Source organism: Rhagoletis zephyria, unplaced genomic scaffold (assembly GCF_001687245.7).
Source record: "Rhagoletis zephyria isolate East Lansing unplaced genomic scaffold, Rhagoletis_zephyria_1.1 Rzeph_scaffold_00558, whole genome shotgun sequence".
NCBI lineage: Eukaryota > Metazoa > Arthropoda > Insecta > Diptera > Tephritidae > Rhagoletis > Rhagoletis zephyria.
The window spans coordinates 179,599-206,425 of NW_016157642.1; the positions used below are offsets into that span (position 1 = coordinate 179,599).

At 36.9% G+C, this 26,827-nt stretch overlaps 1 protein-coding gene and 1 long non-coding RNA gene across 2 annotated transcripts in view; both read right to left on the reverse strand.

The window, feature by feature from the left end:
• The window catches only part of LOC108360343 (uncharacterized), a 164,416-nt gene that overhangs the window by 110,472 nt on the left and 27,117 nt on the right, over positions 1-26,827 (reverse strand). The window lies entirely within an intron of this gene.
• LOC108360348 (uncharacterized) lies at positions 377-16,705 on the reverse strand. The gene is made up of 3 exons (XR_001847094.1): positions 16,179-16,705; positions 5,869-5,872; positions 377-387 (listed from the first exon to the last, which is right to left on the reverse strand). It is a non-coding gene; the product is annotated as an uncharacterized LOC108360348 (long non-coding RNA).

The window sequence follows — 26,827 nt, forward strand, 5'->3', positions numbered from 1 at the left end:
ACCAGTAACTCAACACCGTGTAATTTTAAGGCTCCATATTTTGACCACGAAAAAAACTCATGGTTCGTGTTCGAAAAGCAATTATTGCAATTCTTCATTGCTAGTGGCATCACGGAAGAAAATAAGAAGAAGGCGATTTTGTTAACGTCGTTATCCGAAAGTGCGTATACCTTGCTGGACAATTTAATACGTCCGGAAGTGCTGGAAAACGCTAACACTACCTTGGACAGTTGCCTCGATAGATTGCGAAACCATTTTCGGCCAACAACATCTGCGTTTGTGGAGCGTTACAAATTTTATAACGCTACAAAAGCTTCAACAGAATCCGTAAATGATTGGGCAGCTAGAGTAAGAGCGTTAGCAGTAAAATGTGAATTTGGTGATAGCCTCAATATGGTGCTGCGAGACAAATTTGTTATGGGTCTGGAAAAGGGTCCAGCCAGAGACAAAATTTTTTTGGAAAACATTGCAGCAAGTTTCGACAAGGTGGTGGAGATAGCAAACACAGCGGAATATATTAAACAACAGCAAGGCGACAGCGTACAAATAAAGCAGGAAGAGCTGAACTTCTTAAAAAAGAACCAGAAGTCGCAAGGCGAGCGAAATAGGCAGCAGAATGTTAAGCAGATGTCACATCAAGGGTATCGGAAACAGAGAGAGCAACAATGCGAAGTATGCGGTTACACTAACCACAGCAGAAACGAATGTAAGTTTAAGAATTATAAATGCAATAATTGTAAAAAAAGAGGACACTTAAAAAAAATGTGTAAGGATAAAAAAGATGGGTTTAATTTTTTAAATAATTCAAGTGAGTTAAGCTTATTTTCAATTAATAGTTCTAAAGATAAACCGATTACTGTAAATATTTTTGTTGATGGCAAAGCATTTGATATGCAGCTAGACACAGGTTCAGAAAACAATGTCATGGCAGAGGAAACTTACAAAACTCACTTTAGCAAGTATAAGTTGCGAGAGATAACAACCTTGTTGAGGGCATACAATGGTGGTAGCATTATTCCGCTGGGGGTGTTTGATGTGAATATACGTTTCAAAGAGCAACATAAGAATATTTCATTTTTGGTAATTAAATCGGGAGGCCCTCCACTGCTGGGTCGGAAGTTCTTGAATCGTTTCCATATTGAATTTTCCAATTTAAATTTTGCTAAACAAATTCAAGGTGACAACCGGGTCTTACAAAAATTTGTTAAAATGTTCGATGGGTCGTTGGGGTTATTCAAAAGGACTAAAGCACACTTACATGTAAAGGAGGGAACAGAACCAAAATTTTTTAGGCCGCGACCTTTACCTTTAGCTATTAAAGAAAAAGTTGAAAAAGAAATAGACAATTTAGTAGCATTGAAAGTTTTACAGCCGGTGGACTATTGTGAATGGGGGACGCCGATTGTTCCCGTTCAAAAGAAAGATGGCGGAATACGCATATGTGGTGATTTTAAGGTGACCTTAAACCCACATCTACATATTGAAAAGTATCCTTTACCAAGAATTGAAGAAATCTTTGCAAAGATGCATGGCGGGGTAAAGTTTGTGAAACTAGATTTAAGTACAGCTTATCAGCAAATCGAGTTGGATGAGCAATCGCGTAAACTCACAACAATTTCTACATCAAAGGGCCTTTTTCAGTATACAAGGCTTATATATGGTTTGGCATCGGCGCCCGCAATTTTTCAAAGAGTTATGGACACGCTGTTAATGGGCATCGATGGGGTAGTAGTATTCCTCGATGATATACTCATAACAGCATCGTGCGAGAAGTTACTCACGCAAAGGTTAGAAGCCGTGTTAACTTTATTAAGTGATGCGGGTTTTAGGTTGTCCAAAAAGAAATGTGAATTTTTTGTAGATGAAATAAAATATTTAGGGCATATTATTAACAAAGATGGCTTACATATGGATCCGGACAAAGTAAAAGACATTCGTAGTATTAAGGAGCCATCAAATGTAAAAGAACTGCAAGCGTTGTTGGGGGTGATAAACTTTTATAGACGATTTTTACCTAATTTATCGACATTGCTTTACCCACTCTATCAGTTGTTGCAAGCGAATAAAAAATTCGAATGGTCGAAAGAATGTGCGGAATCAATTTCGAAACTTAAATGCTTATTGGCATCTGATGAATGTTTAGCACATTTTAACCCAGAAAATAAGATAAAGTTAACTGTAGATGCAAGTCCGGTCGGAGTAGGGGCGGTTTTAACGCAAGTGGATGCAACTGGAACTGAAAAACCAATTGAGTTTGCTTCAAGGACACTGTCGGATACGGAAAAAAGGTATTCGCAACTTGACAGAGAGGCGGTAGCGATACTGTTTGGGGTAAAAAAGTTTCATCAGTATATTTTTGGGCGGCAGTTCACTTTGGTCACAGACAATAAGCCTTTACAATACATTTTTAGTCCAAAAAAAGGAATACCGGAAATGGCGTCGAATAGATTGCAACGTATTGCTCTTATGTTATCAGGTTATCGCTTCGACATTGAATACGTTAAGTCCAAAAGCAACATAGCGGATTATTTTTCGAGATATCCAAACGGCAGTAGTGAGGATCAAATGATTTTTCTGGAGGGTATCTATTTAAACTATGTTCAGCAGCTTGTCGAACGAAACGATTTGATTAACCTAGAAATCATTAAAACAGAAACAGAAAACGATGAGGTTCTACAACGGGTAAGGCAATTTCAACAAGACGGGTGGCCAGAAAAATGTAATTATCCAGACTTGTTGCCGTACTTTAGGAAAAGGTTGGAATTATGCGAGGAATCGGGTTGTTTATTTTGGGGTTTTAGGGTTATAGTCCCAAAGGCCTTGCAAGCTAAAGTTGTAGAATTTTTGCATGCGACACACTTGGGAATTGTTAAAATGAAATGCATGGCCAGAGAGTGTTGTTGGTGGCCGACACAGGGCAACGATTTAGAGAGGGTAGTAAAAAGTTGTGAGCCATGTTTACTTAACCGCCCGGATCCACCAAAACAAGAACTTCTGCCCTGGAAGCGTTCCGAGGAAGTCTGGTCGCGAATTCATATAGATTTTTTTGGACCGTTCAAAAACCGCTGGTGCTTAATCATTGTGGATAGCACGAGCAAATGGGTGGAATGTGTAGATATGGGAACAAATATAACCAGTCGTGCTGTTACATCAGTGTTAAGAGAAATGTTCGCACGTTTTGGGTTACCGAAATGTGTAGTTTCGGACAATGGCACGTCTTTTATATCGAGCGAGTTCACCAATTTTTTAAAGCAAAACGGCATTAAACACGTTACGTCTCCAGTGGGACATCCACCCACAAACGGACAGGCGGAAAATGCAGTCAAGACAGTTAAATCTGCACTGAAGCGAAATTTATTCAACATACCATTGTCTGACTTCAACAAGGTTCTTAATAATTTTTTATTGGATTATCGAAACACCGTACATTCAAGTACGGGCGTCTCTCCAGCTTATATCTTATTTAATAGAAGACAATTACGATGTAGGTTAGACTTACTTAATGATAAACGAAATGTTGTTAACTTAAGCAATAGTGAAATCACAGCTTTTGTTAATAATAAGCAAAATGAACAGAAAAAGCATTATAAAGGAGGAAAAAACAATAATTTTAACGTTCACGATGCGGTGATAGTTAAAGATTATTCCGTCCCCGGAAAAGTAACATGGACAAAAGCTGTGATTTCCAAAAGGATCGGAAAGCAAACATATATTGTTAAAACAGACCATAATAAATCTTGGAAAAGACATGCAAATCAAATTATTTTAAGCCAAAAAGAATCGCGGAACACACTATTAGATGATCCGCTAACACCCTTAACTAGTTTAAGTGATGAAAACAAAGCGGTTTTAGCGAATACAAATAGTAGTATGACCGACGACACTAATTGTAATGAAGACACCCTAGCATCGGGTAACTCAAGGCCTACAGCTCCCTATAATTTAAGACCAAGAAAATAAAATATTGAAGTAACTTATTACAGTAACTAAATTCTTTTTATAAAAATAGGTAAATATGTATACAATGAAAACTAAGAGGGGGGTATTGTGATATATGTATTTACTCGTGTGTAAACGTAGTGTTAACTTGAACTATAACTTAAACTATGTAAACAGATCATTAGGTTTTATTCCTAGGGTATGTCTATCTGGCAACGCCCTAACTAATGTCAATAAGAAATAAAAGAATAATAAATACTCTCTTCCGGTTGGGCACTTATACGACGACGACGTGTTTTATTTGCTATACAAGAAACGATATCGAAGAATATCACAGTAATAAATTTGCAAAGTTAGGTAAAGTTGCAATAAGAGTCATAAAAGAGTCTTGAGTAAGAGTCCGAAATGAGCCGTATATAATAACAGTAAGAGTCAAATATGGCTCATATTGACGCTCATTTGATGTATGAATTTAAGCTCATATATGCCGACCTTTGCAGGAAGGGAAACACCCTCATTCCGGACTCTTAAATGAGCTCATTATGAGCGTAAATGCTCCGAAATAGGACTCCTTTAAGACTCATTTATGACTCCAAATGTTTGTTGGGATGTAGATGAAGAAAATAATAAAAATAAAAGTAAAAACATAGATAAATATAAAGAAAAAGATGAGGATGAGGATACCGATTAAAGTAAAGACGAAGATAGAGGAAGAAAGATTAAAATAAAGGTAATTATAGAGAAGAGGATATAGATAGAGACGCAGACTCAATCTGGGACCTATTTTGGGATTTTAGAGATTTTCGGGATTCTCAGGACTTATCGATATAATAACCGATATTTTATCGGTTTCGTTGTCGATAGTTTTATCGATGTTATCGAAATTTTTATCGATATTGTAATCGATTTTGCTTTCGATATTTTCAGAACTTATAGTTATAATAATCAATATTTTTACCGATTTTGTTATCGATTGTTTATCGATTTTGTTATCGATTATTTATAAATTTTGTTATCGATATTTTTATCGATTTTCTAATCGACTATTTATTGATTTTGCTATCGAAATGTTTGTCGCATTTGGGATCGATTTTGTTATTGCTATTTTATCGATTTTGTTATCTTTTTTATCGATTATTTATAGATTTTGTTATCATTTTTGTTATCGATAATTTATCGATTTTATTATCGGTACTTTTATTGAGCTAGTTATTGACATTTTTATCGAGTTTATAATCGATATTTTTATCGATTTTCTAATCGATTTGGTGTTAGATTATTCAGGGATTTCGTTATCGATATTTTTATCGATTTTCTAATCGATTTGGCTACCAAAATTATTATCGACTTCGCTATCGAAATTTATATCGAATTTGTAATCCATTTTGTTATCGATATTTTTATCGGTTTTGTTATCGATATTTTGTTGGATGTTACTATCGTTTTTGTTATCGATAGAGTAAAAATATAAAAATAGTGATAAAGAAAAACAGAATAACATAAATGTAATTAGAACGAACAGGGGTAGCTGTAGGGATGTAGATAGAAAAAAATACAAAAAATATAACCTTAAGCAAAAGCAGATGTATGTAGGCATGTACATACATGTATGTATGTACGTATATTGGTTATGAGACAAAATATATATGTGACGTAAGTTTCACTTCTCCAGTGCGGCCCAGGCGCACTTATTTTTTTCTATTATGTGAGTTTCTTGTAATATAATAATGTCACTCTAGTCCAAACTTATTGTTTAGAAACCCCTGTATATTCCGTTGAAGAATTATGAGGCTGATACCTAAATCCATATTTATTTTTTATTTTTTGATTGTTTGATTGAATTTTATAAAGAACGATATAAACATAGTGCAGCGAATTAAAATTCAGAGGCTCCACTGGCTTGGCCATGTCGTTCGAATGGACAGAAACGCTCCTGCTCTGATAATATTCTACGCGGGCCGCAATGCTGGTAACAGAGGAAGAGGAAGGCCTCCTCTGCGTTGGAAAGACCAGGTGGAGAAGGACTTGGCTTCACTTGGCATTTCCAATTGGCGTCAGTTAGCACAGAAGAGAAATGACTGGCGTGCTGTTTTGGACTCGGCCAAAATCGCTTAGGCGGTTACAGCGCCAATAAGTAAGAAGAAGAAGATGGAATATCAGCTGTAAAAGAGGACCAGAAAAAAAACAGCTGATTGCTCTTTGTTCAATAAACATACCTCCAAGTCAAAATTGAACATATCTAGCAGGGTTGCATAGAGAATCTGACACAAATTGATTGCCAATTAATTATTAATTGGCAATTAATAATTTGAATTTTCGTATGATAAATTGTGTGACAATTAAGGCCTAAATTGGTGAAAAGGTTCTTAATTGCCAATAAGGTGCCTGTTCGAACATAGTCTTAGTTGTCTATAATTTAGGCTCTTCTTCGGAGTCTGATACAGACATAAAATATTTGTCTGCTGATAGCAGTTGCTGAGTTATATTGCTGAGTGGAGTGCGCTAGTATTGGTTTGTGTGTTGATTGGTGCTTTGCTAAGTTTGGTAGTATCCATTCAAGTGAGGGGTTCGTTGTTGTTTTCTTAATGATGTTGTTTGCATTTTTGTTCATATTGTTAGTAACTAGGGTAGTTGTCTTTTGACGAGCGGTGACGTTGTCGGTTGTGCTTTTGTTTAGAGACGTGAGTTTTTGGTATTTTGGTTGTTGTTGTTGTTGTTGTAGCCCGTTCGGGTCGGTTCATCCATCAACGTTGTCGTCAATTTCAGCTAGGGGGAGGCCCAGGAAGTGTGCGACTTCCACAAGGGCTGTCCATAGGGACAGGTGCGTCAGCTGAGTGGGGTTCTCAGGGCATGTGAAGAGGTGGTATGAGTCATGTGGCGACTCTCCACATGCCGGTCATTGGTTGGGCACATCCTCGTTGATTCTGCTTAAGTAAGTCATTCCCACGACAGCCGGTTCTACGTACCGGAATGACTCGGGTTTTACCCGACTAAGAGCTGTTGTTTCGGCGATCTAACCCCGTTTAGGTCGGCGAAATCCATCAAACTTTGCTCGATTCTAGGGCTACATCTTCTCCGTACCCTTCTGCTCAGGGCTGGAATAGAGTCTAACCCAGGGCCAGAAATTTACACCTGCTGCGTATGCCAGAGACGACTGCATACAAACTCCACCTCGGTCAGGTGCAATGCCTGTGACGGGTGGAGTCACCTCCGTAACTGCTCGGACCTACGTACGCACCGGCAATGGACCACGTCGTTCATGGCCCCATGCTGTGCGAACCGGACCGCCTCCACGGCAAACCACCATCCGCCTGGGCAGCACACAATCAACACACCCACACCCCAACACAACACAGCAATAGACACACAAACAAACACAATAGCACCTACACGCCGCCGCCGGCACCTCCTAGTCCATCCGACAATCTTCTCTGTTTGTCAGTCCAGAATATACCGTATCGTGACATCAGTCAAGTGCAACTCCTGTGTGTGAGTGATTATGTGGACCCCTGCTGTGCTGCCCAGTCGCATCCCTCCCCCGCGACGCCGCCAACCACCACCACAAGGCCGGCAGGCAACACAACTCTTTAACACCACACATCACAATCGGTCCCAAGGCACACAAAGGTGCTACAATTTAACTGTAACGGACTCCAGAGCAAGATCGAGGAGATAACTGGTATTTTGGTCGTGTTGGTTTTTGTTGGTGAAGCAGATCGTTTGAAATTCTTGTTGTTGGCGTATTTGATTTGTAAGTGGCTGATCGGCAGAAGTTGGAATAGTGTACAAACACTGCTTGAGGTTCTTGAGGTTTTGTACGATTTAAACGTTCGCTATATTTGCGGCGGGCTTTTAAGATTTCTTTGGTTTGCTTATATCTACTGCAGTCTCTGTCCGAAGAGAAGTGATCTTCGCCACAGTTAGCGCACTGTTTACGTGTACATTCTGTTGGGGAATGGGGTGGTAAGTTGCATCCATCGCATGTGCTAGGGTTAGTGCATCGGTTTTTTGTGTGGCCAAGAAGTTGGCAATTCTTGCAACGCATCGGGTTTGGGTAATAAGGGGAAACTTTGACCTTGTATCATGCTACGTCCAGTTTTTGGAAGATGGTATAAGTCGAAATTGCTTGCCATTTCTCCAGTGGGCATTGTTTTACCATCGAGTGTACGAGTGAATTTGTAAATGCCTTTTACTCCCGGCCTTTTTAATTCTTCAATGATCTCTTCGTCTTTTACGAAGTTGAGGCATGGGGCATAAATCATACCTTTTACCGTGTTAAGGTTTTCTTGCAACTTGACCGTAATAGGGCACACGTTTGATAGTTTTTGTTTTCAAAATTAATTTAGGTGTTTCATTGGTTTCCGAGAAATTCGCAAAAATCTTTAAATTTAGGTTTTAAATTTTCCAAATATATGTCGGAATTAGGTGTCTTTTAGGTGTTCTTCAACGCCACAAAAACTAATTTAGTGGCTCTATTGGTTTCCGAGAAATTCGCAAAAATGTGTTTTCAGCTGTTAACCAAGCTGAACAATCTTTAAATTTTTGTTTTAAATTTTCGAAATTCATATATGCAGGAATTAGGTGTCTTTTAGGTGTTCTTCAACGCCACAAAAACTAATTTAGTGGCTCTATTGGTTTCCGAGAAATTCGCAAAAATGTGTTTTCAGCTGTTAACCAAGCTGAACAATCTTTAAATTTTTGTTTTAAATTTTCGAAATTCATATATGCAGGAATTAGGTGTCTTTGAGGTGTTCTTCAACGCCACTAAAACTAATTTAGTAGCTCCATTAGTTTCCGAGAATTTCGCAAAAATGTGTGAATCATCTAGGTTTACGTAAACCTAGCTGACCCATCTTTAATTTTAGGTTTTAAATTTTCCAAATATATGCTGGAATTAGGTGTATTTTAGGTATTCTGCAACGCCACAAAAACTAATTTAGTAGCTCCATTGGTTTCCGAGAAATTCGCAAAAATGTGTTTTTCAGCTAGCTCAGCGCTGTTAAGCTAGCTGAACAATCTTAAATTTTTTTTTTTTAATTTTCGAGATACATATATGCAGGAATTAGGTGTCTTTTAGGTGTTCTTCAACGCCACTAAAACTAATTTAGTAGCTCCATTAGTTTCCGAGAATTTCGCAAAAATGTGTGAATCATCTAGGTTTACGTAAACCTAGCTGACCCATCTTTAATTTTAGGTTTTAAATTTTCCAAATATATGCTGGAATTAGGTGTATTTTAGGTATTCTGCAACGCCACAAAAACTAATTTAGTAGCTCCATTCCTAGAAATTCGCAAAAATGTTTACGTAAACCTAGCTGACCCATCTTTAAATTTAGGTTTTAAATTTTCCAAATATATGCTGGAATTAGGTGTCTTTTAGGTGTTCTTCAACGCCACTAAAACTAATTTAGTAGCTCCATTCCTAGAAATTCGCAAAAATGTTTACGTAAACCTAGCTGACCCATCTTTAAATTTAGGTTTTAAATTTTCCAAATATATGCTGGAATTAGGTGTCTTTTAGGTTTTCTTCAACGCCACTAAATCTAATTTAGTAGCTCCATTGGTTTCCGAGAATTTCGGAAAAATCCTTAAATTTAGGTTTTAAATTTTCCAAATATTTGCTGGAACTAGGTCTATTTTAGGTGTTCTTCAACGCCAGTAAAACTAATTTAGTAACTCCATTGGTTTCCGAGAAATTTGCAAAAATGTGTTTTTCAGCTAGCTTAGCGCTACATGAATCAAAGCGTTCAACATTGTAAGGCGCTTGCCGTTTCGAAATCGTCCTTTGTTCACTTTTTTGTGTTGAAAATAAAAATTATTTGACATTTCAATAAGAAATAATTAAAAATAAATGATTTTGTAATAAATGAAATTTGGTATGTGTATTTATTGTGTCACCTCGGTAAAAGTTTTTTAAGTGGGATGGATAACTAACTATCAAAGCTAGCTGACCAATACATTTTTGCGAATTTCTCGGAAACCAATAGAGCAACTAAATTAGTTTTAGTGGCGTTGAAGAACACCTAAAAGACACCTAATTCCCGCATATATGTGTTTCGAAAATTTAAAACAAAAATTTAAACATTGTTCAGCTAGGTTAACAGGGCTTAGCTAGCCGAAAAACAAATTTTTGCGAATTTCTCAAAAACCAATGGAGGTACTAAATTAGTTTTAATGGCGTTGAAGAACACCTAAAAGACACCTAAATCCAGCATATACATATTTGGAAAATTTAATACCTAAATTTAATGATTGGTCAGCTAGGTTTACGTAAACATTTTTGCGAATTAACAGCGCTAAACTGAAAAACACATTTTTCCGAATTTCTCGAAAAGCAATGGAGCTACTAAATTAGTTTTAGTGGCGTTGAAGAACAGCTAAAAACACCTAGTTCCAGCATGTATTTGGAAAATTTAAAACTTATATTTAAAGATTTTTGCGAATTTTTCGTAAACCAATCGAGCTACTAAACTAGTTTTAGTGGCGTTGAAGAACACCTAAAAGACACAAAAAAAGAACAAAAATTTAAAGATTGTTCAGCTAGGTTAACAGCGCCAAGCTAGCTGAAAAACACATTTTTGCGAATTTGTCGAAAAGCAATGGAGCTAATAAATTAGTTTTCGTGGCGTTGAAAAACACCTAAAAGACACCTAATTCCAGCATATATTTGGAAAATTTAAACCCTAAATTTAAAGATGGCTCAGCTAGGTTTACGTAAACCTAGCTGACCCACACATTTTTGGGAATTTCTCGGAAACCAATGGAGCTACTAAATTAGTTTTAATGGCGTTGAAGAACACCTAAAAGACACCTAATTCTAGCATATATTTGGAAAATTTAAAACCTAAATTTTAAGATTGTTCAGCTAGGTTACCAGCGCTAAGCTAGCTGAAAACACACATTTTTGCGAATTTCTCGGAAACCAATGGAGCTACTAAATTAGTTTTAATGGCGTTGAAGAACACCTAAAAGACACCTCACTCTAGCATATATCTGGAAAATTTAAAACCTAAATTTTAAGATTGTTCAGCTAGGTTAACAGCGCTAAGCTAGCTGAAAACCACATTTCGGCGAATTTCTCGAAAACCAACGGTGCTACTAAATTAGTTTTAGTGGTGTTGAAGAACATCTTAAAGACTCCTAATTCCAGCATATCTTTGGAAAATTAAAAACCTAAATTTAAAGATGGGATAGCTAGGTTTACGTAAACCTATTTGTGAATTTCTCGGAAACCAATGGAGCTACTAAATTAGTTTTAGTGGCGTTGAAGAACACCTAAAAGACACCCAATTCCTGCATATATGTATTTCGAAAGTATAAAACAAAAATTTAAACATTGTTCAGATAGGTTAACAGCGCTTAGCTAGCTGAAAAACTAATTTTTTCGAATTTCTCGGAAACCAATGGAGCTACTAAATTAGTTTAAGTGGCGTTGAAGAACACCTAAAAGACACCTAATTCATGCATATATGTATTTCGAAAATTCAAAACAAAAATTTAAACATTGTTCAGATAGGTTAACAGCGCTTAGCTAGCTGAAAACCAAATTTTTGCGAATTTCTCGGAAACAAATGGAGCTACTAAATTAGTTTTAGTGGCGTTGAAGAACACCTAAAAGACACCTAATTCATGCATATATGTATTTCGAAAACTTAAAACAAAAATTTAAACATTGTTCAGCTAGGTTAACAGCGCTAAGGTAGCTGAAAATACACATTTTTGCGAATTTCTCGGAAACCAATGGAGCTACTAAATTAGTTTTAGTGGCGTTGAAGAAACCTAAACTTAAACATTGTTCAGATAGGTTAACAGCGCTTAGCTAGCTGAAAAACAAATTTTTGCGAATTTCTCGGAAACCAATGGAGCTACTAAATTAGTTTTAGTGGCGTTGAAGAAACCTAAACTTAAACATTGTTCAGATAGGTTAACAGCGCTTAGCTAGCTGAAAAACAAATTTTTGCGAATTTCTCGGAAACCAATGGAGCTACTAAATTAGTTTTAGTGGCGTTGAAGAAACCTAAACTTAAACATTGTTCAGATAGGTTAACAGCGCTTAGCTAGCTGAAAAACAAATTTTTGCGAATTTCTCGGAAACCAATGGAGCTACTAAATTAGTTTTAGTGGCGTTGAAGAAACCTAAACTTAAACATTGTTCAGATAGGTTAACAGCGCTTAGCTAGCTGAAAAACAAATTTTTGCGAATTTCTCGGAAACCAATGGAGCTACTAAATTAGTTTTAGTGGCTTTGAAGAACACCTAAAAGACACTTAATTCATGCATATATGTATTTTGAAAATTTAAAACAAAAATTTAAACATTGTTCAGCTAGGTTAACAGCGCTAAGGTAGCTGAAAACACATTTTTGCGAATTTCTCGGAAACCAATGGAGCTACTAAATTCGTTTTAGTGGCGTTGAAGAACACCTAAAAGACACCTAATTCCTGCATATATGTATTTCGAAAATTTAAAACAAAAATTTAAACATTGTTCAGCTAGGTTAACAGCGCTTACGTAGCTGAAAAACACATTTTTGTGAATTTATCGGAAACCAATGGAACAGCTAAATTAATTTTGGAGGCCCTAATTAACCCCTAAAAGACACCTAATTCCTTTATAATTTTTATTGATTTTTGGCGACTTGGGTCAGCTAGGTTTACGGACTGTCATTTAGTTGTTTGATGCTATCTATTTAGGTTGATATCGCATCAATACCCTTTTTTATTTTAAACGGGGAAAGTTTTGCTAATTGGTTGGTTTGGTTAGTTGGTTACTGTTGGTGGTTCAGGTGATGGTCGCATTTTATGTGTGTATATATGTGAATGTAGCGGTTTTTTGTATAGTACGATGCACTTGTTTGTTATTTATTACTACGAAAGTGTAACAAAAAGGAAGAGTGAACACTGTGAAGGATTGGTATTTGTATTATTTATTCGCACTGGCAATGGCACTTGCTTACATGTCCGCACCGGTTGATAGCTAGTCGTTGACTGATATCGCTAAATATATCACTAAAAACTTATATATTCTATTCATTACTAGCTCTAACCCGTGGGTTTCACCCCACGTGAGAAGGAATTAAAAGGGTCATGTGACTTGTGGTTCCGAAGCTATGGCTGATAAAAATTCTACGCCTATGTTAAGTGCTACGCCCCTTTTAAAACTCGTTGGCCCTTATTATGAGTTGCAATCGATTTTCGATCTTCGCTGGCTATCGAAGATCGAAGTTCGAAAGTGAAATTCGTATTATGAGCCATGCAAGCGTGTCGAAATTTTCGTTGAGTATCGAATTTCTGTCGAACAGAATTTTGCTTTCGTTGGTGTATCAAAGTGTTAGAAAATTGTTAAAAATGTACGATTTTGCTTTTGTTTTCTTACTTTTTGGCGGCTAGACACTAATTTTAAACAATTTTCATTAATTTCATGGAGTTCTAACGTCGTGAATACTAAACACAAGCTCGAAAGTCTGGTTTTACTTATGAAAGAAAATCCCAATACGCTGTTGGCACGATCTCTGAGAACAAAATTTTGCACAAATTTACATATGTACATATTTATAAGCACACTATTTAGTTTGCTCGATTTGTAAACAAACCTTCTCAGCAGTGAAAAATATACTATTGTAAACAACCTAAACGAGCGAAATTCACAATAGCGCTATTCTTCATTGAATGAGCGCCATAATACCAAATGAAAATTCGTTCGATCAGCACTTTCGACCACGGTCGAAGATCGAATGCATCTCATAATAGGGGCCATTTATATATATATTTATATCTATAAGCACCTACTATAGATATGTCTGCATACCAAATGCCATGTTTATTTGACTTATGGTTCCGAAGTTATCGCTGGTAAAATATTCCACGCCATTGGGATTTGCCACGCCCCCTTTCACAGTCTCATTTATATATACCTTACTATAAGCACCTATAATAGATATATCTGCATACCAAATTTTAAGCTCATGTGACTTATGGTCCCGAAGTTATAGCTGATAAAAAATTCCACGCCTTTGGGATGTGCCACGCCCCCTTTTACAGACTAATTTATATATACATCTTACTACAAGCACCTACCATAGATATGTCTGCATAGCATATTTCAAGTTCATGTAACTTATGGTTCCGAAGTTATGGCTGACTGAAAATTCCACGCCTATGTTATGTGCCACGCCCCTTTTACAAACTCATTTATATATACCTTAATATAAGCATCTACCATAGATATGTTTGCATACCAAAATTCAAGTACATGTGACTTACGGTTCCGAAGTTAGAGCTGATTAAATAATTTACGCCTATGGGAGGTGTCACGACCCCTTTTCCAGTACTGCCCATTTTTCTCTATGCCTATAACCTTCCCGGGTAAAAACAAATAAGTGTGCAAAGTTTCGTGCGATTCCGTGCCGCGGTTCAGAAGTTATAAGGTAATAAACAAACAGACATTCACATTTACATATATATATATATAAGATAATGTAAACAAATTTTGGTGTGCTCAACGCAAAATACAACTGCTGATGTGCGGTATTGCCACTCAACCTGAATGGAATTTATATCGAATATGTTTACACGGAGTTCAGACTGTTATGTGCAATAATTAAAATTCTCATTTCATAACGAAGTATCTACTGTCCACGATTGAGAGAATACAAAGGTTGCGCCGATCTCGGACCGCTATTCCTCTCTTAACGAATTTGACAGAATCGTTGTTTGCATGACGTCACACTGGTGCAACTTGTTTACGTTTTCCTTGCAACATTTTTCTTCTTCCATTCTTGCTCACGTTTTGGCATTTCTCTCTCGCAATTGCACCAGTGTGACGTCACACAAAAGTTATTCTCAAAAATCCTCTCTGATCGGCGCAATCTTGTATTCTATCATTCTTGTCTTCACTGTCGGCCGCTGTGGTGTAGTGGTAAGCAGTGCGAGCTTCCACTCCGCAACGCCTGGGTTCAAACCCTGGTCAAAGCAACATCGCAAAAAATATAGAAAAAAGGTTTTTTCTTAACAGCGGTCGTCCCTCGGCAGGCAATGGCAAACCTCCGAGTGTATTTCTGCCATGAAAAACAGCTTCTCATAAAAATACAATCGCCGTTCGGAGTCGGCGTAAAACTGTAGGTCCCTCCGCTTTGTGTGACAACATCAAGGCGCACGCCACAANCATGTGTAAGCGCCAGTCTATATCTGCTTTTATATTATATATCGCGCGATTTTTTATTACAAATTTTCATTACATGTCGAAGTATCGATTTTTATTGAAAAAAGCGCCGCAGGTGAAAATTTGTAATAAAAAATCGCGCGATTCATTATAAATCGAAGTATCGATTTGTATTGTATAAAGCGGCGCAGGCGAAAATTTGTAGTAAAAAATTGCGTGATTTTTTATTACAAATTTTCATTATCTAACGAAGTATCAATTTCTATAAATTAAACACATTTTTTGCTTTTTTTCTTTTCAAATAATTGGTAGGTGTAGACGTTGAGTAATTGTATTCATTCGGAGTGCTAGAGGGAGGCAATACCAAAATTGTTTAATTACAATAAATAAAATATATAAGTTATAAGTGATATATTTTGCGATATTATGACATATATGGCTAAAATGAAGTATTATTGTTTTATGTATGGTGAAATATGGGCAATTTGTTCGTTTGTGTGAGTTTAGTAAGTGAATAAAAAAGGTGCTATTGTGAAAACGTTTTTTGTTAATAACTATTGATCGGGAAAAAAATTTCCGCTTTCGGATTCTTGTTACTAGGGTCCAGACGCGTCTAATGGTGCCCTATTTTCTAAATTTTGATTAACTTTGGGTGTTGAAAGCCCACCTAGATAATTACCAAAAACACGGAAAAATCTAAATTCCGCAGATTTCTGCGCTAAGGGCTACAACTACAGAAAAACTCTTCATTTACATGGCACTCTGTTGAGACAGATCGTGTCAGCGTTTTACTTTTTCACTTCTTCTATTAGGTATTCCTCCGTCATTTTGTAAATTTCGGTTCTCCATAAATCTAAACATTTTCACAAAATGGAAAAATTTACGTTCAAACATGTAAACAAAACACAGAATAGTTGTCACTTGACGCAAATGCATAAGCAAAGTTGAAAGTTGAGTTAAATTTTTGCGTCACCGACTCCATAAGCTTTGTACATGTAACTTACTTCATACAAATAAATCGATTCAACTTTTTTGGCAACTGCCGGCGACGGTGACGGCGACGCAATGCACGTTATGTACCATGATGCAATAATGAAAGGTGTTATACGTTGGCAACTTCTCGCTCTAATCCGCCATCTTGAACTACCTTAGGAGAAACAGTGTTGTTTCATTGCTAATTTCACTGAACATTTCCCAAAATATTAGAAAAAAATTCTAAACAAGCTAATTTGATTCAATTTTCGTTGTTCGTTTTGTTCTTATTCGCTGACATTTGATTTCTAATTGCGTAAAATTTGGTAAGTATTGTAATAAAGCCGAATTATTTTACAAATAAATTATAATTTTGCATTTATTAGGTCATTTCCTTAGTGTTTTCCTGGCCGACCTGTGCTGGTATTGTGGTTAAGAGCTAAGATGAACCATTCCATTTGCAGCATTCTCTGGTGAACTGCAGCTGCGGCCGAATTTGATTAGGAGTGTTTGCTATGCAAAAAATTTGTACAAGTTGGTTCCAATTGTTACGAAATCGTGTTCGTTTAGCCAACCCAATAAAACTTCCAAGGAGAGAGCACAATTTTGACATTTCATTTGGAGGGGAAGTTGCAAATTCGTGATGGGAAAATTTTTGCCAGTAAGAATTTGCAAGCAGGATTGTGACACACGGTTGCATTTTTGTCAACATTAATTTGAATCAACAAGTTCGTTAAATTTAAAAATGAACAATCTTGTTGCGATCTACTAATGAAAGAAGTATGTAAATATTCGTTTATTCAATTAACATTACTAATTCCAAACATTTGAAAGGTGCTCGGCTGAAAAATCTGTATTCGTAATCGGAACGCACTCGACACCACTGTCGATATAGGAAATCCGACAGTGACTTCCACAAAGAAATTGAAGCGTATGTTGAAGAAAGTCAGAATAAGAAGAAATAAACGTATAGGTCCTGTTTTGGTTTCCACCTGAAATAATTAAAAAATTTATTATGCTCGAAATGCAACCGTGGACGCCAGCTGGCAGTGAAGCTTGCAAATGTTTGCTAATTCCTGTTCGCGCAAAACTTAGTAAGTTTCTCTCTTTGGGGGAGTAAGGTACCTTATTCTCTGAATTTTGATACTGGCTAATTCTTACTGGCAGTTGCATAGCGAACACTCCTATTGTGTGCATCATCCTGCAGATATTTTTAAGCAAGTTGGAACCAGCTCTTTGTTATTTCAAAACCTAATGAACCATTTATTCGCAGATTTTGTGGACGATTTTGCTGTGCTGCGTTCGAGCTCCGCCTGTGTATTGCTCCGCCCATGTTTTACAGTGTTGCGTTCCTGTTGCGCCTTTGCATTAGTGTGTGCGTTGTGTTTTAAACACGTTGAAGTAAGTTGAAACCAGGTTTTTGTTTGTTAAAAACCTAAAANGTTCGAGCTCCGCCTGTGTATTGCTCCGCCCATGTTTTACAGTGTTGCGTTCCTGTTGCGCCTTTGCATTAGTGTGTGCGTTGTGTTTTAAACACGTTGAAGTAAGTTGAAACCAGGTTTTTGTTTGTTAAAAACCTAAAAAACCATTTATTTGCAGATTTTTTGTATGCTTCTGCTGTGCTGCGTTCCTGCTCCACCCGTGTATTAGATTGCTGCGTTCCTGTTAATATGCATATCGTCGTTTAAAGTACAAAACCGCGTGTCGTCATTATGCAAAACCGCGTAAGTGACATTTGCTGCTAAAAATTGGATTTACTCACACAAGTTCTTGGCTCAATCCTTATCCATTCTTCCTGAATATACTAGCCAAAAATACGATTGCTTTTTAAAACAAGATAACCATTTTGAGATATGAGTGTTTTTACTCACTAGAATATAATTTATGCAACCTCGCATACGCGGGTTTGCATTACCTTGATACGCGGTTTTGCATTTTATTGATACACGGTTTTGTACTTCAAACGCCGATATGTAGATGTATGTACATTCATATCACATATATTGACTTAGATATGTATACACAATAATAATAATTGTACATACATTTTTTTTATATTGAAACTAGATATGTGTATAGTATGTTATTATTATTATTATTCGGTTCAAAAAAGTCGTATATCCAATGAAAATACATTGAAAATGTGCTGAGATAGGGCATTTTTCAATCAAATTTTAAAATAAGGCATTTTTCAGCCAAATTTTGAAATAGGGCGTTGTTGAAGTTTTCTGATATCAGGCGTTTTCGAACTGGCTGCCGAGATAGGTCGTTCTTCCACTTAGCCATCGATATATAGTCGCATTTTTCGTTATATAGAAGACGAATAAACACAATTTGTTTTTATATCGATTCTAAAAAATCAGCGGTAATTTTTAGCCACTTTAAACTTGCATATAATTAGACTAAAATTGAAGGGGCTATAAAACTGAGTACTCAAAAAAATTCTAACACTTCTGAGAAAAAAGTTTGAATTTTAGGTGAAAATTTCTTGTATTTTTTGTAGGTTTCTACGAAGTTTTAAAACTGGGTCGATACTGTATGTATATAATAATTTTGTACAATTAAAAATCAAAGTGGATTTACTAAAATGAACACAACGTATTAATTATAAATAGATCGTTAATTTCAAAAACAAATAAATAAAACATTAAAAAGTCAATGCTTGCTGTATGACATGAATTTGGATATACATGAGCTTGGGTAATGTATAATTCCTTATATGATTGCTCAAAGTATCCCCTATATAACACTGAGGAAAACAAAAAAAACCTATAGTGCGAATATATCAGGTTTGATAGCTGTTGGCTATACCAATAATGCCTCATACTCAGATTTACCAGATCAATTCGTGTTCTCCGAAAAAAAAAATTTTTCGATCAAAAAATTTGTTCTCCAAATTTTGAACATTTATCGTTTTTAGCCTTTATTTTGTTGAAAATACCATACAAAGCAAATATAGGCGAAAAAACGAAGAATTTTCAAAATTTTGAAAGAATTTGGCCGCTATACCCAGATTTTTGAATCGTGAATTTTTTTTTCGAGAACACAAATTGATCTAGCAAAACTGAGTATGAGGCATTATTGGTATGGCCAACAGCTATCAAACCTGGTATATGCGCACGAGACGCCCATATTAAAGAGGGGGACAAAAGATCACACGTAAATGAATCCCTCTATTTGGCCTGTACAATATATGGGAAACATTTCAAATTCATAAGGGATTATTTTCTTAGTGATGCGGCACATATGAGGAATTATATAAGCCATACTGTTATATCTGGGTATTCATCACCTCAAAAATTTTAAGCATATTATCATATTCGTGTGAATAGAATCACGCGTAATTTTATTATTTTAATTATCTACAAATTTATGAGACTACCAAGCCATATATATGTACATATGTTACCGGCCAAACCCGATCTTAGGTCAAACTAGTTTTGCCTAGGCCAAACTAGATAAGGGGCCACAGTATTTTTGCGCAGAGCAGCTTTCCGCGTAGACGCTGTTGAGAAGGCATAAAAATTAGTACTTTTTCAACTAAAGGGCTTTTTTTCTTCCCGTTTTTCAGGTACTTCCAAAATACGGCAGTGGTGCACTTTAGCGTGCCCACCGAAAATTTACCTAAAATAGTCGAAAGGGGTATCCAACGATGCATATTACTGCCAGTGTTAATACGAAGGCGGAAATTGATTTTGTTAAACCGTTCAAAAGTTATTGGCAAAAAACTGTTTCGTTCAAGTCAACTTTGTTAATACTGAAATCACATTAATAAATACACCAAATGAACGCATATTGGTATTTAGATGTTCACTATGGTTTACTTTGACTGAATTTGCAACACAAACTCACGAAACTAACTGACAACAACACAGAAAGGAGAATTCTGCGTAGTAACTGCCATACCTAAACAAAAGCGTTGGGCGGAGCGGTTTCTGACGCCTAGCGTTAGCGCCGAAGTGCAATGTCTAAACAAAAGCGTCAACGCTACGTCAAATGCAGAAACAATACCAACAATAGGCATGGGTTTGTTTGTGTGTAACACGAAAATGACAGTTTCGCCATTTTCTGCAGCCAACTTCAATACCTAACGCCCTGTCAAAATCGGATTTTCCAACCGCTCAGCGTTGAAGCCGCGTTGTTTCGGTATGCTTCATACAAATTGTATGGGCATGGGAACCTTTTGACAGCCAGACAACGCTGACGCTTTTGTTTAGGTATGGCAGTAAGGGTAATGGTCACTAAGTGCTCATTTACAAACGGCGATTTTTGTTGCCGCAACTCGACGTTTGTAGGAGAGAGCGTGACGAGGAAAGGAGAGGGGCACCGAGTTGCTCGTGCTCGGGCAACACGCTTTGTGCTCTCATTCGTCTGTGTAAATTGAACCGCTGTTCACAGCTGACAACAACAATTGCATATACACAAATCGCCGTGTGTAAATGAAACGAGCAACACCAAAAGGGAATGTGAAAAATTGCGGCGACAAAAGTTTTCGTGTATAAACGCAGTCTAAGCGCGACAGAAGGCCGCCTACGCAGAAATAAGTTCTGCCACTCTTCTTTGGGAACACAGAAAGGAGAATTCTGCGTAGTAAGGGTTATGATCCCTTACAGTGGCTACACACGACGAACATGTGCGCGCACATGCGCGGCTTGTGGTGCATGTTCGTCGTTTTTAGCGTGGTTTGCGAGCATCGCATTGGAAACAAAAACAACAACCTCATTTTGTGTTGATGCTTGAAGTGTGCACATCGGCGGATAAATGCATCCAAGCCATGTTCGTTAGTGAATTTTTGATAAATGAGGCTAAATTACTATAAGTACATACATACAAGCAAAATATAAATAAATTTAAGTAACACATACATAAAAAAGTTAAGTTAAAAGCATTGCAATTGCATCATCCGCGCATTTGCTAATCATCTTTACGCTACCATGACAAAATCACATATGAGCCGCTCACCGTCTGTGGCAAACGACAGCGAGCATGTTGGCGCACATGTGCGCGCAGATGTTCGTCGTGTGTAGCCAGTTTTAGCGCGGCAGAAGACCGCCTACTAGTGTTGGAAAACTATCGATAGTGTATACATTCGATTGTTTCGATAGTGATAGTACAAAATATTCGATACTATCGATACTATCGAAAGCTTTCTTACATATGTTGAGATATAACACATGCCCGGTTTTACCAACCAATTTCAAAATGTATCAAACTTAAAATTTAAAATAGCACAATCTCCTAAAAAATTTTGTCATTTTAAATTTTAACAGCCCGACAAATTTAAAATTGATTGGTAAAACTGGGCACAACATTGTGTAAGTTTGCAAATTTCAATCCACTTTTTATGGTCCTAGAAAANCATTTGCTAATCATCTTTACGCTACCATGACAAAATCACATATGAGCCGCTCACCGTCTGTGGCAAACGACAGCGAGCATGTTGGCGCACATGTGCGCGCAGATGTTCGTCGTGTGTAGCCAGTTTTAGCGCGGCAGAAGACCGCCTACTAGTGTTGGAAAACTATCGATAGTGTATACATTCGATTGTTTCGATAGTGATAGTACAAAATATTCGATACTATCGATACTATCGAAAGCTTTCTTACATATGTTGAGATATAACACATGCCCGGTTTTACCAACCAATTTCAAAATGTATCAAACTTAAAATTTAAAATAGCACAATCTCCTAAAAAATTTTGTCATTTTAAATTTTAACAGCCCGACAAATTTAAAATTGATTGGTAAAACTGGGCACAACATTGTGTAAGTTTGCAAATTTCAATCCACTTTTTATGGTCCTAGAAAAATTTGTCAAGTGATATGACAGATTCCATCGCCTGTAAATTTCTCCGTTTTTTCTTTTACTATATAAGACAACAACAGCCAGGAAGAAATCTTATTCTTAAATAACCCATTTCGTAACTACAAAAGCCATAAAGATTATTTGTTTACACAAAAAAATCTTATGTAAAACAAAATGAGATCGTGTATGTATTTCAATAACGCATTTTATAACAAAAACCATGAATAACATGTTTACAAACAAAGGAGTTCACAACATACATATATATGTAGGCATGTGAATCTTTTATAGTCCAATTCCAACAATGTGAACAACAAGCATCTATCGATAGTGTTTAGCAAAATTCGATAGTGGCGGCAAAATGAAACCATCGATACTATCGATAACCCCATCGATAGTTTTTTATCACTACCGCCTACGCAGAAACAAGTTCTGCCACTCTTAGTTGCGTTCGCGTAGCTGTGAATTGTCCATGTTTAACCAATACTTTCAGGTTTTTGCGTTCGCGTACGCAAAAAACTTGCTAAATAGGGGAAATTGAGAGAGCAAAGTGACATTTCATTTTGAGGGGAAGCTGTTGGTTTCTGCTGGAAAAATTTTTGCCAAAGGAAAACAGCTGATCAAAAACAGCTGGTTTGAATTTACAAAAATCACAAAATTGAATTTGATGGTTTGGAAGTTAAAAATGACAAAATGCGACTAATTAAACTACTCACGAAGAAGTTCTGCCACTCTTTGTCGGCAACACAGAAAAGAGAATTCTGCGTAGTAAGGGTTATGATCCCTCAGCGCGGCAGAAGGCCGCCTAAGCAGAAATAAGTTCTGCCACTCTTCTTCGGCAACACAAAAAGGAGAATTCTGCGTAGTAAGGGTTATGATCCCTAAGTGCGGCCGAAGGCCGCCTACGCACAAAGAAGTTCTGCCACTCTTTGTCGGCAATACAGAAAAGAGAATTCTGCGTAGTAAGGGTTATGATCCCTAAATGCGGCCGAAGGCCGCCTACGCACGAAGAAGTTCTGCCACTCTTCTTCGGCAACACAGAAAGGAGAATTCTGCGTAGTAAGGGTTATGATCCCTAAGTGCGGCCGAAGGCCGCCTACGCACGAAGAAGTTCTGCCACTCTTCTTCGGCAACACAGAAAGGAGAATTCTGCGTAGTAAGGGTTATGATCCCTAAGCGCGGCTGGAAGCCGCCTACGCAGAAAAAAGTTCTGGGCAAAATACTCACCATTTTGAATATTCATATGCACAAGAAATGTTATATAAAAATCGAGTAATTACAAACAGAATTACATAAGGAAATAGACTGGTGAATGGGCGCATTCTTATATACATACCGGAAATATAAACGCAATCTAAATTTAATTTCATTGCCATAATTGTAAAAAACTTAAAATCTTCCACATTTATTGCAACTGGCATCACTAAATAAAGCCTTTTTTTATAATAATAAATTGGCAACACCAAGCAAGCTGGTTTTTCGGGGATAGTTTTCGCTTTCATATTTCAATAAGTTGGTTAGTTTCGTAATTTTATGTTACAAATTAAGTTAAATTAAACCATAGTGAACATGTAAATACCAATATGCATTCATTTTTCCTTAAATTCGGTCCAAATTTGAAAAAACAACAAGGCCCTATAAAGGAGCTTTTTGCGAATCTAAAAGTGAAACTCCCAGAGCGTGGAGGCTTTTATTTGAAAAGTTATTAACTTTTAAAGTTGCACAATTCACCATAAAAATTTCATTGATTACATGGAAGTGGTGGGAATGAACACAGATATTGGTGCTACCAGATCATGAGAATAGTAAAAAAAAGTGGGGTGTTTTTGTATTCACCTTATATTGAAATACTATTTTATATAAAAAAAAAGCGACACAGGTGAAGTATCGATTTTAATAAAAGTTTTCATTTATCGAATTATTGATTTTTATAAGAAAAAAATTTATCATTATTTATTTATAGAAGTATGGTTTTTTTTAAAGCGCCCGACCACCTAGGCCCCCTATGGGTCCCTAGGGACCCCTTAGAAAAATGGCCAAAAATCACAATTTTTACTTGCGTCCACAGTATTTTTGCGTAGAATTCCTTTCTCCGTGGGCGGCCTTCGGCCGCGCTTTAGGATTATATAACCCTTACCAAATAGAATTCTCTTTTGGTGTTCACCAACTGGGGCTACCGCCCAGTGATGTAGCCTTGGGAAAGGATGAGGTAACTAGAATTCCCTTTCTGTGTGGTAAACCTGGGGCTGCCCGCCCCAGTGATGTCTTTATGCAGAGCTCTTTGTTTGACATATTTTAAAAACACAATAGGGGTATTCTCGAAGTATTGCACGATGCACGTATTGCACGAAATGCAAAAATACTATCCCAAATTTCGAAGAGTACGAGAGCACCCCATTGCAAAGTGGGAGAATGCATGGGTAGCAAGCAGCGAAATTATGTATCAAATACAATAACAAGAGACAGCAGAAAAAAATGAAGTGAGCGAGATGAGAGGAATGAGAGAAATATGTAGCAATTCCAACAACAAAACAACTAGCACAGGGTCGCATATATCTTGCTATGCTATTTTGCAAAATATATACATGGGTTTCGACGTTGCATATTTTGCAGCGATAGGAAATGTCGTTTCCCATGTATTTTGTTGTTGTGTGTTTGCAAGTTATGCAATCCATGCAATCCGTGCTACGTGCAATGGCTTTGCAAGATTTGGAGAATACCCCTATTATAATCATTTATGCTGACGACACACAATCAGTTTTGCCTTTCAATTTCCTCACACACATTGGTTGTCAAAAATCATAAAAATTGCAAGCCATTACGTAGGCTGCATTCAATTTGAGAAGCAATTTCATTATCAAGCCGTCTTCAAGAAAATAATGTAACTAACTAGCTTCTGAAGACCATTTTCCATTTTAATTCCATTGTATATTAACATTTTAGCATGCATAACATTAGTATTTTTTTATTTTCACAACATTCGCACGCCAATGCTGAAAAGCTGATCAAAATTTAAAGCAAAATTGAAACTCAATTGAAAGGGAAAAATTGAAAGCAAGTCAACCATTCAAGCNCGCCCCAGTGATGTCTTTATGCAGAGCTCTTTGTTTGACATATTTTAAAAACACAATAGGGGTATTCTCGAAGTATTGCACGATGCACGTATTGCACGAAATGCAAAAATACTATCCCAAATTTCGAAGAGTACGAGAGCACCCCATTGCAAAGTGGGAGAATGCATGGGTAGCAAGCAGCGAAATTATGTATCAAATACAATAACAAGAGACAGCAGAAAAAAATGAAGTGAGCGAGATGAGAGGAATGAGAGAAATATGTAGCAATTCCAACAACAAAACAACTAGCACAGGGTCGCATATATCTTGCTATGCTATTTTGCAAAATATATACATGGGTTTCGACGTTGCATATTTTGCAGCGATAGGAAATGTCGTTTCCCATGTATTTTGTTGTTGTGTGTTTGCAAGTTATGCAATCCATGCAATCCGTGCTACGTGCAATGGCTTTGCAAGATTTGGAGAATACCCCTATTATAATCATTTATGCTGACGACACACAATCAGTTTTGCCTTTCAATTTCCTCACACACATTGGTTGTCAAAAATCATAAAAATTGCAAGCCATTACGTAGGCTGCATTCAATTTGAGAAGCAATTTCATTATCAAGCCGTCTTCAAGAAAATAATGTAACTAACTAGCTTCTGAAGACCATTTTCCATTTTAATTCCATTGTATATTAACATTTTAGCATGCATAACATTAGTATTTTTTTATTTTCACAACATTCGCACGCCAATGCTGAAAAGCTGATCAAAATTTAAAGCAAAATTGAAACTCAATTGAAAGGGAAAAATTGAAAGCAAGTCAACCATTCAAGCAATAAATAAGAGTGTGTTAGTGAAAAAGTGTGAGTATTGAAAATTGAAAGCGGAAAATTGAATGTGTAACGGCCCAGTTATTCCCCATTGTTATCGAGATCATTATGAAACAGTAATACATTGTTGAAAATCCTATCGTTTTAACTTTTTGAATTTTCGACCATGTGGTAGCACGCTTTATATTCACCATCTCAGCCATTTTGATTTGTTTGCTAGGCTTCTTTGTCGAAGAAGAGTAGTGAAATTGGGTTTGTTTCTTTTTCTTTTCTAGCAGATGAGAAAATTTAAAGAATTACGCTCACAGAGAGTGAAATAATGAAAAAGTAAAGAAACGCAAAACTAGCAAGTAATCAGCTGATCGGTGTATTTGACTATTGGAAATATTTGGCGCGAATTTTTGTTTATCCGTTTTGACAGCTGCTAGTTTCTGCTAGTAAAAATTTTACTAGCAGAAATTATCAGGAGAGCCAAAAAAAGAGCGTATGATCGAGAGAGAGCTGCTAGTTTCTGCTAGTTTTTTGGGTTAAGAAGCGCTTTCCAGCAGAAATTTGTGATAATTTTTGATAATTATCTGTTAAGAAACAAAGCTATTATTAAACGCGTTTTATCTCCTTCTTCTTTATTGGCGCTGTAACCGCCTAAGCGATTTTGGCCGAGTCCAAAACAGCACGCCAGTCATTTCTCTTCTGTGCTAACTGACGCCAATTGGAAATGCCAAGTGAAGCCAAGTCCTTCTCCACCTGGTCCTTCCAACGCAGAGGAGGCCTTCCTCTTCCTCTGTTACCAGCATCGCGGCCCGCGTTGAATATTTTCAGAGCAGGAGCGTTTCTGTCCATTCGAACGACATGCGGAGCCGCTGGATTTTAATTCGCTGCACTATGTCTATATCGTTGTAAAGCTCATCGTTAAATCGTCTGCGATATTCGCCATCACCAACGCGTAAAGGTCCGTAGATCTTTCGCAGAATCTTTCTCTCGAAAACTCGAAGAGTCGCCTCATCACATGCTTTCATTGTCCATACCTCCGCGCCATACACCAGCACAGGCATGATGAGT